The sequence below is a fragment of the Crocodylus porosus genome, unplaced genomic scaffold (genome assembly GCF_001723895.1).
Source record: "Crocodylus porosus isolate Cpor-Errol unplaced genomic scaffold, CroPor_comp1, whole genome shotgun sequence".
NCBI classification, from domain to species: domain Eukaryota; kingdom Metazoa; phylum Chordata; order Crocodylia; family Crocodylidae; genus Crocodylus; species Crocodylus porosus.
In genome coordinates this window covers 42106975-42119095 of record NW_017728950.1, presented here as the reverse complement: position 1 = coordinate 42119095, position 12121 = coordinate 42106975, and the positions used below count along the sequence as shown (strand labels likewise).

The window sequence follows — 12121 nt, the reverse complement described above, 5'->3', positions numbered from 1 at the left end:
GAGCTAGAGTATTTCAGAAGAATGCAGGGTAGAGGTGCACCTTATAAACAAATTGAATCAGATACATAGATTATTTAGAGCTATTACAAGTATTTCTACACAGCGCTGCTGTGTAGACTTACCCATTTCATGTATAAATGATGAGGTGTTCATAATATATTTTCCTAGATTTGAAGGAAATGACGAAGTGGACGTCAGTGCAGTATTTTAACATACACATGTACACACATGTATACCTGTGTGTTTTAAAAAATACTATATCTATGTTAAAAATACTCTATATATGGCAAAAAGGACTTCATAGTGAAATCTTGAACACTTCATAAATTTCTTACTAATTAGAATGATTTGTAGCATTCTTACATCTACATTAGGGTCAAGGCATTCCAGTCTTCTTTTCTTTGTCTCAAAAATGCCTAAGAGACATCAACATTTAATGCTTGACATTTAAATGGAAGATGTATTATTTCATCTTAAAAGTTGATTTACTGAGCATATAGCTAATTCATAATTGGGCATGGCACTAGAAAGTACCATATGTGACTTTAAGAAGGATCATTACTTTCAACAGATGTACATTCTTAATAAGGTTAAAGGCAGCAGCAGCAGCAGTCAAGGTTACTATTCTATTTCTTCTAATTTTCTGTTTTCCCTTCAAAACACTTTTAATTAAGTGGGGGACACTTCCCCCCACCCCTTGTGTAATTGGCATGTAGCAATAATGTAGGTTTGGTGCTCTTAGGACTGTAACTAATCGCGTCTTGGCCTTTTGGCTCAGATCAAGTGAATATTCTACAGAGCTGTAGAGTTCCTAGCTGTCATCTCTGTCTAAACTGATGGTTAGTGAATTATTCCAGTTCCACCAGAATGATAGAAGATGCCCATATCATCGAACTGCTTTCTCAAAGATGAAAATCAAATAAATTGGAAGGCACCAGTTTAAACTGGAGGACAATTCCATTCTCAAGCTGGTACTGGTGTTATTGTAAATCTTTACATGTTAACATATTTGTCCCTTCACGTTGTCCTTTCAAGGATAGTGCATCTGAGATGTAGTTCTTCAAATACTCTGTATTCATTTTTTAACTGTAGGACTTCAGGAAATTGCAAAGTTGACTTGAATTGATTTTCCTTTTCCTCTCAAGTGTAAAATATTATTTAATATTTTACATAATAAATGTTTTACGTAATAAATACTTCTCAGGAGAGAATTAATAATCTAGCAACTACCCAAATTCAATTTGTGACCCTTGGAACTATATTATTTATTTTATCCCCTAACATTTTTTTGGTTCTGGTCCATATCTGTAAGCACCACAACAATTTGAAACACAAAACGGAAATTCTGAATTTTTTGAGGCATACTTTTACTTCATCAAAATTAGTTTTGGTAGATTCACAAGAATGAAATCAATTATCTCAACTATATGATTATATCCCATATGTATCTCAGCCTCTAGGACAGTGGTTTTTAATCTTTTTAGGCTTCTGGCCCCCTCAGAAAATGGCAGCTTTTAGCTTTTACTTGTGTTTTTTACTGTGGGAACAGCAATTTTTCCATTACGAATGTAACCTTTCTTCCAGGCACTCACTGGTCAGCAGCACAAGGGCTAGGTTCACATTTTGGGGTACCTCACAAATTATACCCGTGGCTCAAGCCCCACCCAGAAATCTTTGAACACTAGATTAATTACTAGGGTGTCCTGCATAAACAAAACTCCCATCCTTGCAAGTACTGTACACACAAAAGACAGATTTATTACAGAAAACAGAGGGAAATACCAAAATGCAATATAAAACACTGCTAACTACATGACAGTTTATAGGTTGCGCTGAGTCTGGGGAATCTGCTAGAGATCATGGGTCCTTCTGTGGACCCCTTGTTGCTCTTGGAGGAATGGTAGCATGCCAATCTTTGCTCCCATGCAGAGGTGGTATGTGTGCGTGGGGAGTGACTGCAGCTCCAGACAGCATGCAAGCACCCCAAAACTTCTGGGCTGGTTTAGATGCCCTGCTGAAACAAACTGAAGGAAATAAAACTCCAGACAGAGCCCGGGTAGTTAATGGCTACAGCCGGCCCAAACACACAGCTTGACTAGAGCAGAGACTATCAAAAGAAACAAAAGGAAAGACCAAGCCTACCCTCTAGACCTGTGCTACAGGTAGTTTGAGTCACAGGTCCATGGGGAGCATAAAGTTGCAAACCTCAATCCTAGCCCAAAACTGGCAGGATTAGAAACTCCCATGTTTCAACCCTGTTTAAACAGCTAGGCCTAACTCCTGGCCAGCAAACCCAAGAACCAATACTCTTTCCCCCCGGTATTAATCCCTTAAACCCTCAAAACAAAAAAATGGGGCAGAAAAGGGGGAAAGAGGAGTTCACAGACACTGGGACAACTCTCCCCTTCTCTCTCCTTTACCTGAGCTTCCCTTTTTGCTATCTGTAACTCCTCCTCCCTTGGAGGAGACATCACTCTTCAGTAGCTGCTAGCAGTTTTTCCCCCACCCAAACCAGCCTAACTCATCTTATAGCTGTTTGCATGACATCACCCTGGACTTGTCCAGTCAGGGAGATGATGCACAGGGAGGCACATTTCCCCCCCTGAGATTGGCCATTGCTGAAGCCGCCATTGGCTTCTGCAGGCAGTCACTGCCCCCCTCCTTGCCATTGATGTGGCTGTGTGCAGTCCCTGTTCGCCGCCGGTGACTGTGGGCAGTCTCCACTTGCCACCTGCTGCTTGCCACCCTCCCCCTCACCAGTGACATTGCCGCGGCCACCTGTGGGCAGTTCCCGCTCAGCCTGTCCTCACCACCGATGTCACCATGGCCACCTGCAGATGGTCCCTGCTCACTGCCACCACACCCCTGCCACTGTCACCACCCCTAGCCTCAGGAGGCATGCATCACTCGTGGGGAGCACCACACTGCAGTCTTTATCTGAACCAACCTGCCTAAAGAATCCTCTGTGTCCTCTGCCCAATGAGGCCAGAGGGTTTTACATGCTTTGCCCAGAAACCAGTCCCAGCCATGTGCTAAGCACATGACCAAATCAACAGGGGCCATCTTGCCCACATAAAAATACAATATGTAACAACCAAATGTGTGTTGGTAGGTGTTACACAAAAAAACTAAGCAAGATCACAACAGATGAGAATGTTTTTGACAATATGGATTCCTATTGGAAATCTCTGGGTTTATCTTGCGAGTCACGCGTAGGCACCTAGTTGCACAAAGGAATCTATGTGTAACTGGGGCAGAGCAGTGTAGGTCTGGAAACTTAAATTTGACAGTGCCCCTTTTAAACCACTTGGGAATGTTTTGTTACTATTAGCCACAATAAGTAAAAGTTTATGATTTATACTGTCTCTAGCATCAGCAAGTTTCAGTTTCCAGAAATAAGAACATTAAATAAAAATGTTCTGGCTCAGTTACCCTGCACATTGGGGTTTCTACTGGAATGCTGACCTGGCTCTAACTGTACTCATCAACACTAAGTCAGCACTACTGAATGATGCTATTATAATCACAAAATTATCTATTTTCAGAGTGAAGGTAGTATTATGTGAGAGAAACAACATTTATGAACATCATGGAATTGCCAACCATAGTGTAGAGCTCATCAACCTTGATCTTGTAGAAGTTTCATATAGCAACCTCAAATGACTGCCTGCTCAGCTATAAAAAGGATCAATATTTTTCCCCTTTCTTACTCTATCATGGAAAACCTCAGGGCCATTTCAGCAGGAAAGTGTGCAAACCTTGCTGGAAACTGCTCCATTGGGAGTTCTCTCTGTGTATTCAGAAAATGGGACTAATGGTGGAAAAACTTACTAGTAACATGGCAAATATCTTCAGAAGGTAGAAGTTGAAAGTGTGAAGTTTTGAAAACATGGTACTTTTAACATGTAACGTTGTATAGATTTCTTTAAAAATCCAAAACCTTTTCACTGTTTCCTTTCTTCCCAACATAGAAGCCAGCAATTGCAAGACAGATGGGATATTCTGGGATGCCAAGCTACCTCTACTAAAGGAAGCCGTTAGACATAGAAAAAATAAGAGGCACAAGCCGGTACCATACTTTTTCTGTTAACATAGAATACTTTGTTCCCTTGAGATCGGACTTAATTTACATGAATCATCTTGCAACAAGTAAAGCAAAAGTAATATGAAGCAGTGCTTTTACCACAGCTGAATTTTATTACTTTGGAATATTTATAGAATAAATGAATGTGCTGTCATTGCAGATGTGCCAAAATGGTAATGAAAAATGTTGCTCACATCTCACAATTTGTATAGCTCTTGGACAAGAACAGACTATAAGTTGAATAGTTTTTAAGGAAGTGCATGTGTGATAGAGGAAATTTCTTCAATTATACCTTCCTAAATGCAATGAAATCAGTTGCATTTAATGTACATTTGTGGCCAGGCCTATTCAGGAATTTTTAAATTAGGTATGTTTACATCCCAGAAGACATTCACTTCTGAGTTCTGTCTCCTGAAAGGAGAGAGAACACTAAGAGCGGGATGCACACTGATTGGGCAGGTGGTTAGGTGAGTACAAGCCACAACATTGTACCAGTTCAGAGCCCAAAATGGGATGGTTAGAGAATTTGTTCAGGAAGTGGGAGATTTAGGCTAGGGACAGACATTGCACATAAAGTGGTTTAAATGATCAGAAACTGATTTAAACCTGTAACAGAACATGCATTCAGTGCATATAAATCAGTTTGAAAATGGCTGAAACTGGTTTGAGATAAATGTGGTTGAATGTAGTATCATCCTCAACTGATTTGGCTCAAATCAGGTTATGCAATGTCTGTCCCAGATCCCTTCTGGTTTAAGCTAATCCTGCCCCTCTGCTCTCTAGACAGAGCAGGAACCCATCCTAGAAGAGAAACCAACTGGCATGGCACCATTAAGGCAAAGTGGGAAGGGAGGGTCTTAATTCTTCCCTCCTTCTTCTCTTCTCCCACTCCAGCCTGGGTAAGCCTGTATGCAGGAAGCAGAGGGGAAGAGGTTGGAGCAGTGGCCCCTGGAGCTGGCAGACCCTGGCTGCAGTGAAGAGATGGAAGAAGGAATTAACTCTTCTCCCTGCCCATGCTGGGTTGGTTGTCCCACAGGAGACATGTTGGTTTGGTTGTCCCATGGGGCAAGGAGGGGGACTTTGTTCTGTGCTGGGGGGTGGGGGAACTTTTCCCACTCCTTTTCCCAGGGTGGGGAAGGGGACTTGATGAGGTGCTGTATGGGGACTCTTCCTCTTCTTCCCCTTCCTCCCTGCCCCTGCAGGGGTGGGAGGAGGGGATCCATGTGATGGTTTCGGCCCCAGAGTTGGGGGCAGCAGGAGGAGGTGGGGAGGTCAGGGTGCTTGTGCCCACCACAGGTATGGCTCCAGCCAGCACTGCACTGCAGGTGGGAGTAGAACCTGCCTTATCCCTGTGGCTCTGCTCCCTGAGTCTACAGCTCCAGCCCTCACAGCGGGGAAGCTCCACACTGGAGCCTGCTGCTTCCCCTGTTCCTCGGTCCCAGCACTGTATTGGTAGTGGAGGGAGCTCTTCCCCCTGCTTCCCTGCAGAGTCCAGCATGAGGACTCCACACTGCAAGTGCAGAGCTGCAAGCGTGGTGCGGAGCCGTGGCAGTAGACGCAACTGGGCAGGTGGCATGGGGATGTACTCCTCACCCCCAGTGCAGTGCTGGCTGTCTCTATTGAGGCTCCATGCCATGTCTGCAACTCCATACTTGCAGTGGGGAAGCCCAGTGCTGGATTCTCCATACTTGCAGTGGGGAAGCAGGGGACAGGGCTCCCTCCACTCCTGGCATAGTGCTGGGACTTGCACAGCAGGAAGCAAGGGAAGCAGTTGGCTCCAGTGGGGGGCTTCCCCCACAGAGGTTTGAGTACTGTTCTGAGAGAGGTAGGTTCAAATCCCCTCTGGACAAGGGAGATCTTAAATCCTGGGTCTTTCACTTCCTGTATGAGTGTCCTATTTACTTGGAAATTGAGCTAAAATGTGGGAAGGCATTCCTAGTCTTTCTTCTAGCTCAAAATTTTGGGACTTGTGTACATGTATATGTGGGACTTTATGAATACATGTGCTTGTCCAGGTAAAGCATAGTCTACTGTGCATGTTTAGTAATCATGTGGACACTTGCATATTTGCACTGCACATGCAACAGAATTGCAAGATGTGCATAAGTGCTAGAAATGGCAGGTGAGAAATGGAGCCACATAGTTAGCCATGTTAGTGTGATGGGACTTTTGTCCTTGTCCTGGGATTGGTATTGTAGCAGGTCAAAGTGGGGTTTGAATCTGGCTTTGTTGATTTGAATGGCTACAGTTTTGGAGTTGTACTGTAGACGTTTATCTGCAGAGTCCCTCTCGTTGTCACTTAGGGCCCCCAGCTTGAACACCTCAGACATATCCTTAATGACCTTCAACCCCTCCTGGAAAAGGATGACTATTTCAAAGTAGATATGGAGGACAAACCTGTCCTGGCTTATGGACAGCCCCTTAACCTCAAATACCATCTCTCAAACAACAGGCTCCTTAACTTCCAATCTTACTAAGGCACTAGGACTTTGCAGTAGGCCTAGATGCCTTCCGTGCCTGCACGTCAATCCAGACCACAACATCATTTGATGAAATGACATGCTGCGGCTAGTAAAGTGACCAAAATGCTGGCGTGCATCCATAGATGCTTCTCGAGCAAATCCCGGGACGTCATTCTCCCCTTGTACTCGGCCTTGGTGAGGCCGCAGCTGGAGTACTGCGTCCAGTTTTGGGCTCCACAATTCAAAAAGGATGTGGAGAAGCTTGAGAGAGTCCAGAGGAGAGCCACGCGCATGATCAGAGGTCAGGAAAACAGATCTTACGATGACAGGCTGAGAGCCACGGGACTCAGGGGTGCCCACCAGGATCTGGGGGAACGTCTGTTCACCAGAGCGCCCCAAGGGATGACGAGGTCGAACGGTCACAAACTCCTGCAAGACTGTTTCAGGCTGGACATAAGGAAGAATTTCTTTACTGTCCGAGCCCCCAAGGTCTGGAACAGTCTGCCAGCGGAGGTGGTTCAAGCACCTACATTGAACACCTTCAAGAGTAAATTGGATGCTTATCTTGCTGGGATCCTATGACCCCAGCTGACTTCCTGCCCTTTGGGCAGGGGGCTGGACTCGATGATCTCCCGAGGTCCCTTCCAGCCCTAATGTCTATGAAATCTATGAATTATAACATCCAATGTTGATTCACTTGTAGTTCCACCAGTGCCATATAACCATCACCTGCTATCTCCATCAGACACATGAGGTGATCCCTATGGGACAGAATGAATGAATACAGTTCTGACATCAACTGCAGAAAGCCATGCAAACCGGTGACAGAACACTTTAACCTCCCTGGACACTCCAGCACTGATTTGGGGGTGGCTCTTCTTAGACAGCAAACTCTTTAAGATCTATTTGAGTGGGAAATTGTGGAACAAGAAATCATTCACATGCTGGAATTGTGTTAATTATGGTTGAAATAGAAACTATGGATCCTCATCCCATTATCTGGATTAGGTTTTGCACCCCCTTTGTTTCTACTTGTTTTGTTTGCCTCTCCCAGCATTGCTCCCCTTCCCTCCATCCCATCTCCATTTCTCTCTTCCGCTCCAGGGGAGCAAGAGGGGACATGATGCTAAAGTGGGAAGGCCTTCTTTTTCCCAGTGTCCCCCGCGGCACCTGGGAGATGCAGTCCAGCCTTCCAGGCCCTGGGCATTGCCCGCTGTCAGTGGCCGGGGACTGAGTGTGGCTCTCCCAGGACCTGTGGGACTGGACTGCATCTCCCTGGCACTGCAGGGGGTGCTGGGCAGAAGGAACCCTACCTACCTGGGTGCACCCGGGCTCCTGCCTCTGGTGGTGGATAGCATGGGCTATCTTTTGACTCTGGCCTCTTCTGGCACCACATGGTGCTGGGTGAGTGGGGCTTCTTCTAAACAGTGACCCCATGGTACCGGCAGATGCAGGAGCCACAGCTGGAATTACTGCCTGTGCTGTCCGCCAGCAGAGGCCACGGCCTGAATGCAGCTTGCCCGGGGCCTGCTGCATGATACCATGCAGGCCAGAATTTGGTTCATAGGCCATATTTTGCCCACTCTTGGTCTGTAAGGTGCAAATCTATTCTGCTTTTTACTTGGGGGAGAAACTGCAATTTAGACATGCTGAGTGAAATAGTACTCTGTTGCAAATCAGGTCCAACCAATGTCTTCTTTCTAGCTAGGCTGTCTCACATGTTTGGGTCTGGTTTGCAACTTGGTAGGAGGAGTTTGTAGTTAAACTCTGTTGTTCTAACTTTCCTCTGAATTATGTCCTAATAAAAACTTAACTGAGTCCGATTCTTAATTCTTATTAATAAATTCCTTCTAATGTTCCTCCTGTTACAAAATAAAATAACTTATTTTCCTGCAGAAATAAATAATCTAAAAGCAGTAACAATTTCAAAGGAGGAGTGGGGCTTAAAAAAGAACCACTTGGAAAATAAATATTCAGAAATTGTCAACAGATTCTAGATTAAAAGGAAAAAAAAAATTAGCAAATTTGTGACAGTGTCCTAATGCCTAGGAGGACAGTTAGTAAAATAGTCAAACATCCAAAGACACATGTATGCATAAGGCAACTTGCATACATCCTATTTTACAATTTGATACACTGGTCAGAAACATCCCTGGCTATTAATGGCAATTGAAAAATCAAAGTTGAAAGATGGGCAGCTTAGCATACAATTGTCACAAATGACAGTGAAGGAATAGAAAGAACCATGCAGAATTATTCGCTGTGCTGTGAGCTATTAATAGTCAAATACTGTTGTAAAGGGAGCAATATAATTTAAATAAATATTTTTAAATGCCAGGAATGTAGCTGAGCTAGGATGATATCTCTATTTAAGGAGGCATCTTATTTGCTTTATGGTTCTTCTCCCTAAAGCAGGGTATAAATGACATAAGAGTGTAAGTTCTAGGAGGTTGGAAGCGTTCTGTTTCTTTTATATTTTTAGAGCACCTAGATCTCTAAGAAGGATTATAAAGGAGTAATTAAACCTGAACATTCACTGAAATCATTCCCAAAAGAATGCCATTTCACAACATTAATTTCCTGGGTACTTTTAAATATTGCTGGAACTATAGAGTCCTTTTTTGATATTGCTGCAGAGATTATAATTTTTTGACTACTTCAATATTTCAGTTTCAGAAGGCAAACTTCAGACTATAGAAGTGGAAACAGAATATAATTTATCAGAGAGAAATACTATGTAATGTAGCTGTTCTATTTCTAATAAATGAAGCTGACTAGGCTTTCACTCTTTTTGGAGTATGCAAACTTTTATGGAGTTCCAGTCTTTTTGCAGCCTGCTCCCAGGGTGTTTGACTTTCCATCCACTTCCCATCATCTTTCCCTCATTCAGTAACTTGCCTGTTTATCATTCCAGTCAGTCACATCAAGTGGTGCTGTGCCTTTTCCCTGAGTCTTACTCCCACTTGTTGGTTCTTGCCTATGTAGTAAAGCCCTTGGACTGGAGTTCCACTTTTATAAACTTTAAATAAAAATCTGCCACGGTAAAAAGCAGCTGTTTTCGCAGAGAGACAAAAAAGGCTTCATTATCTAGCAGTGTCCATGTACGTCTTTGGAACCATTGACTAACATCTCATTCACTTAACAGAACAAACTGTACAAATGTCAAGAATTTTGGGAGACATGAAGATAAAACTCCTGGGTAACTGGAATTTTGTTGTATGGCTAGATCTACATCTGTCTCTTTTATTGACCCTTAGGTGTCAGGACTCATACTTTTACCTTTCTTTAGGTAATTCTGCATGATTCTCTCCTTAGATTGGGTTCTAGACTACAGGAGCTTGGGTATCCATTGTGTTCATCCAACATTTATAACTGGGTTTAGCAAGTCTACAGTTTCTTCCTTTGGAGTCTGTGACCACTGGTGAATATATAGTGACCTGACAGCCATCTTAAATAACATTTTTGTTTGTTTTAACCAAGCATTTAAGGAGAAAGGATAATAAAACATTTCACCTTCTAAACAGTCCACATATAACATATTAACAGTATCCAAACTCTACCATTCCTGATGTTCAGACAGATCTTCAGAACTGGAGGGAATCATCAGGAACAGAGAGGAATCTGCCAGCTACATCTTGTTTACAGGGCATATATTCCTTGACAAGATAGGAGCCTAGCTGAGACTTACTTTTCTGGAATATGATATAATCTGAGACTTAAACCTACATAAGACACTTATGCACAAAATTCTGTTCAAGAGATGTCTGACTTTCCTCCAGTAGATAATTTTAATCTGGTACATGATTTTAATCAAAAGTAGAAGGTTGAAGACGTTGCACAATTCCTGAGTCCTATTGTGGAGCCTTTGTCTGTAAATAGTACTTGATAGGCTAGGTGAGAGAGAACTTGCCTGATGATCACATACCACCTTCCGGCATTGTAACTTGATAATGGCTGATATATAAATAGTAACAAAATTCCTTATCAGTCAGTCTTTTTAAGGCCACAGATATAGCTTGAATAACGTTTATCACCTATTTTTTCTCTTGAAGGATTTGCCTATGGACCAAAGTCTAGATAGGGTCCTGTTCCTCTTCCTCTTCCTCATAATTAGAGAAAGGACACTCATTCCATTTTGTAGCAACCTTCAAGATTTTATAATTAACTTTTGTTCAGTGTTGAAATTCATTAAATCATACTGCAGATCTGAGAATATATTACTTATTTAACAAAGAATATTTTAATGAAGTATATTACATAAAATCTCCCAAGGCCAACAAATCTTATTCACCTCTTCAGGATCGAACACATCACTTATAACCATAATTTAAAATTACCTGTCTAACATTCTTCACACAATACTCAGGCCTTGTTTCTAACAACACACACTTAGTAAAAGCCTGGGAAAACAGGATGATTCTGGAAGCGCATCAAATTTGAGCTCTCTTGAATCAAGGCAGGAAGCTGCACTAAATACGTCCTGTCTGCCTCTGCCATCCTCTCAGTAATTCCAAGGGTGAGGACTCACTCCTCCCTGGTCTCCTACTCTTTGCATCCCCTTTTCCCTTTTGATAGAATTAGAGATCTTCTGCAGGACTGGGGAAGAAGAAAAATCCCTACAAGCTGAATTATTAATTATTAACTTTTCCTTTCCTTATCTACCATAAGAGGTTTTCTTTCAGTTTATTGTGTGTTGGCCTTATTTCTTTTCTGACTCTTACTTTTACATAGGAATTGAGTTAATCTTCTTGCCTGTTTAAGTCTTTGCCCTGGGTACCTTTATGAATCCTTTGCTCTTATCCATTTCAAAACTAATACTTCACTTGGAGTTTGATCAGCAATTCTGAGTGCTCCTTGTCCTCTAATCTTGCCTTGCTGATTGCTATCTTGACATTAAGAATTGATGAGGCTGCATCATGAGAATCATGCTTCCAGTCAGACTGCTGGAAAGATAATGTGGATTTGACTGACTCTACCTTTTACTTAGATAAATTCATCATTCTCAGTTGGAATGTTGTTTTAAATTTAAATTACTGCTAGAAGTCTTACGAAAGGTCCTTGAGTTAGCAGGTCAACTTCTTTTACTTATTGGTAAATCATCATATTTAAGGGTAGTTGAAGCCACTGTGTTCTGATTGATTTATTTTTCTTTTCTTCTTTTTTGTTCTTTTTACACTTAGAACATTTGTTCAATACTTAAAATATAAATAAGGAAAAGGGTTTTTCCTCAGGGGTATGACCAGATAAGTAGAGGAGAAGGGAAGATGGGCGACCTCTTAAGTGAGAATAGTTTTAGTAAAATGGTCAGCTAAAATAACTACAGTTATTCTCATATATATTTTATTATAATTAGTTTTTCATGTTATCTCCCATTAAGCTTGAATGTTTACTCCATCATACACTGCCAATTTATTGAAGAAATAAGAAAACAACACTGCACCTGTTTCTGTGTGAATATACTTTTTATATGTTCAGGTCCAGAACCTCTTATTCTAAAAATGAAAATTTAAATTCTGGTGCAATCCATTAAAGAAATGCTTATGGTGCATATTATAGCTTGCTATGCCATACCTGC

At 42.2% G+C, this 12121-nt stretch overlaps 1 protein-coding gene across 2 annotated transcripts in view; it reads left to right on the top strand.

The window, feature by feature from the left end:
• Nucleotides 1-12121, top strand: part of PRR16 (proline rich 16) — a 287865-nt gene that overhangs the window by 114789 nt on the left and 160955 nt on the right. The window lies entirely within an intron of this gene.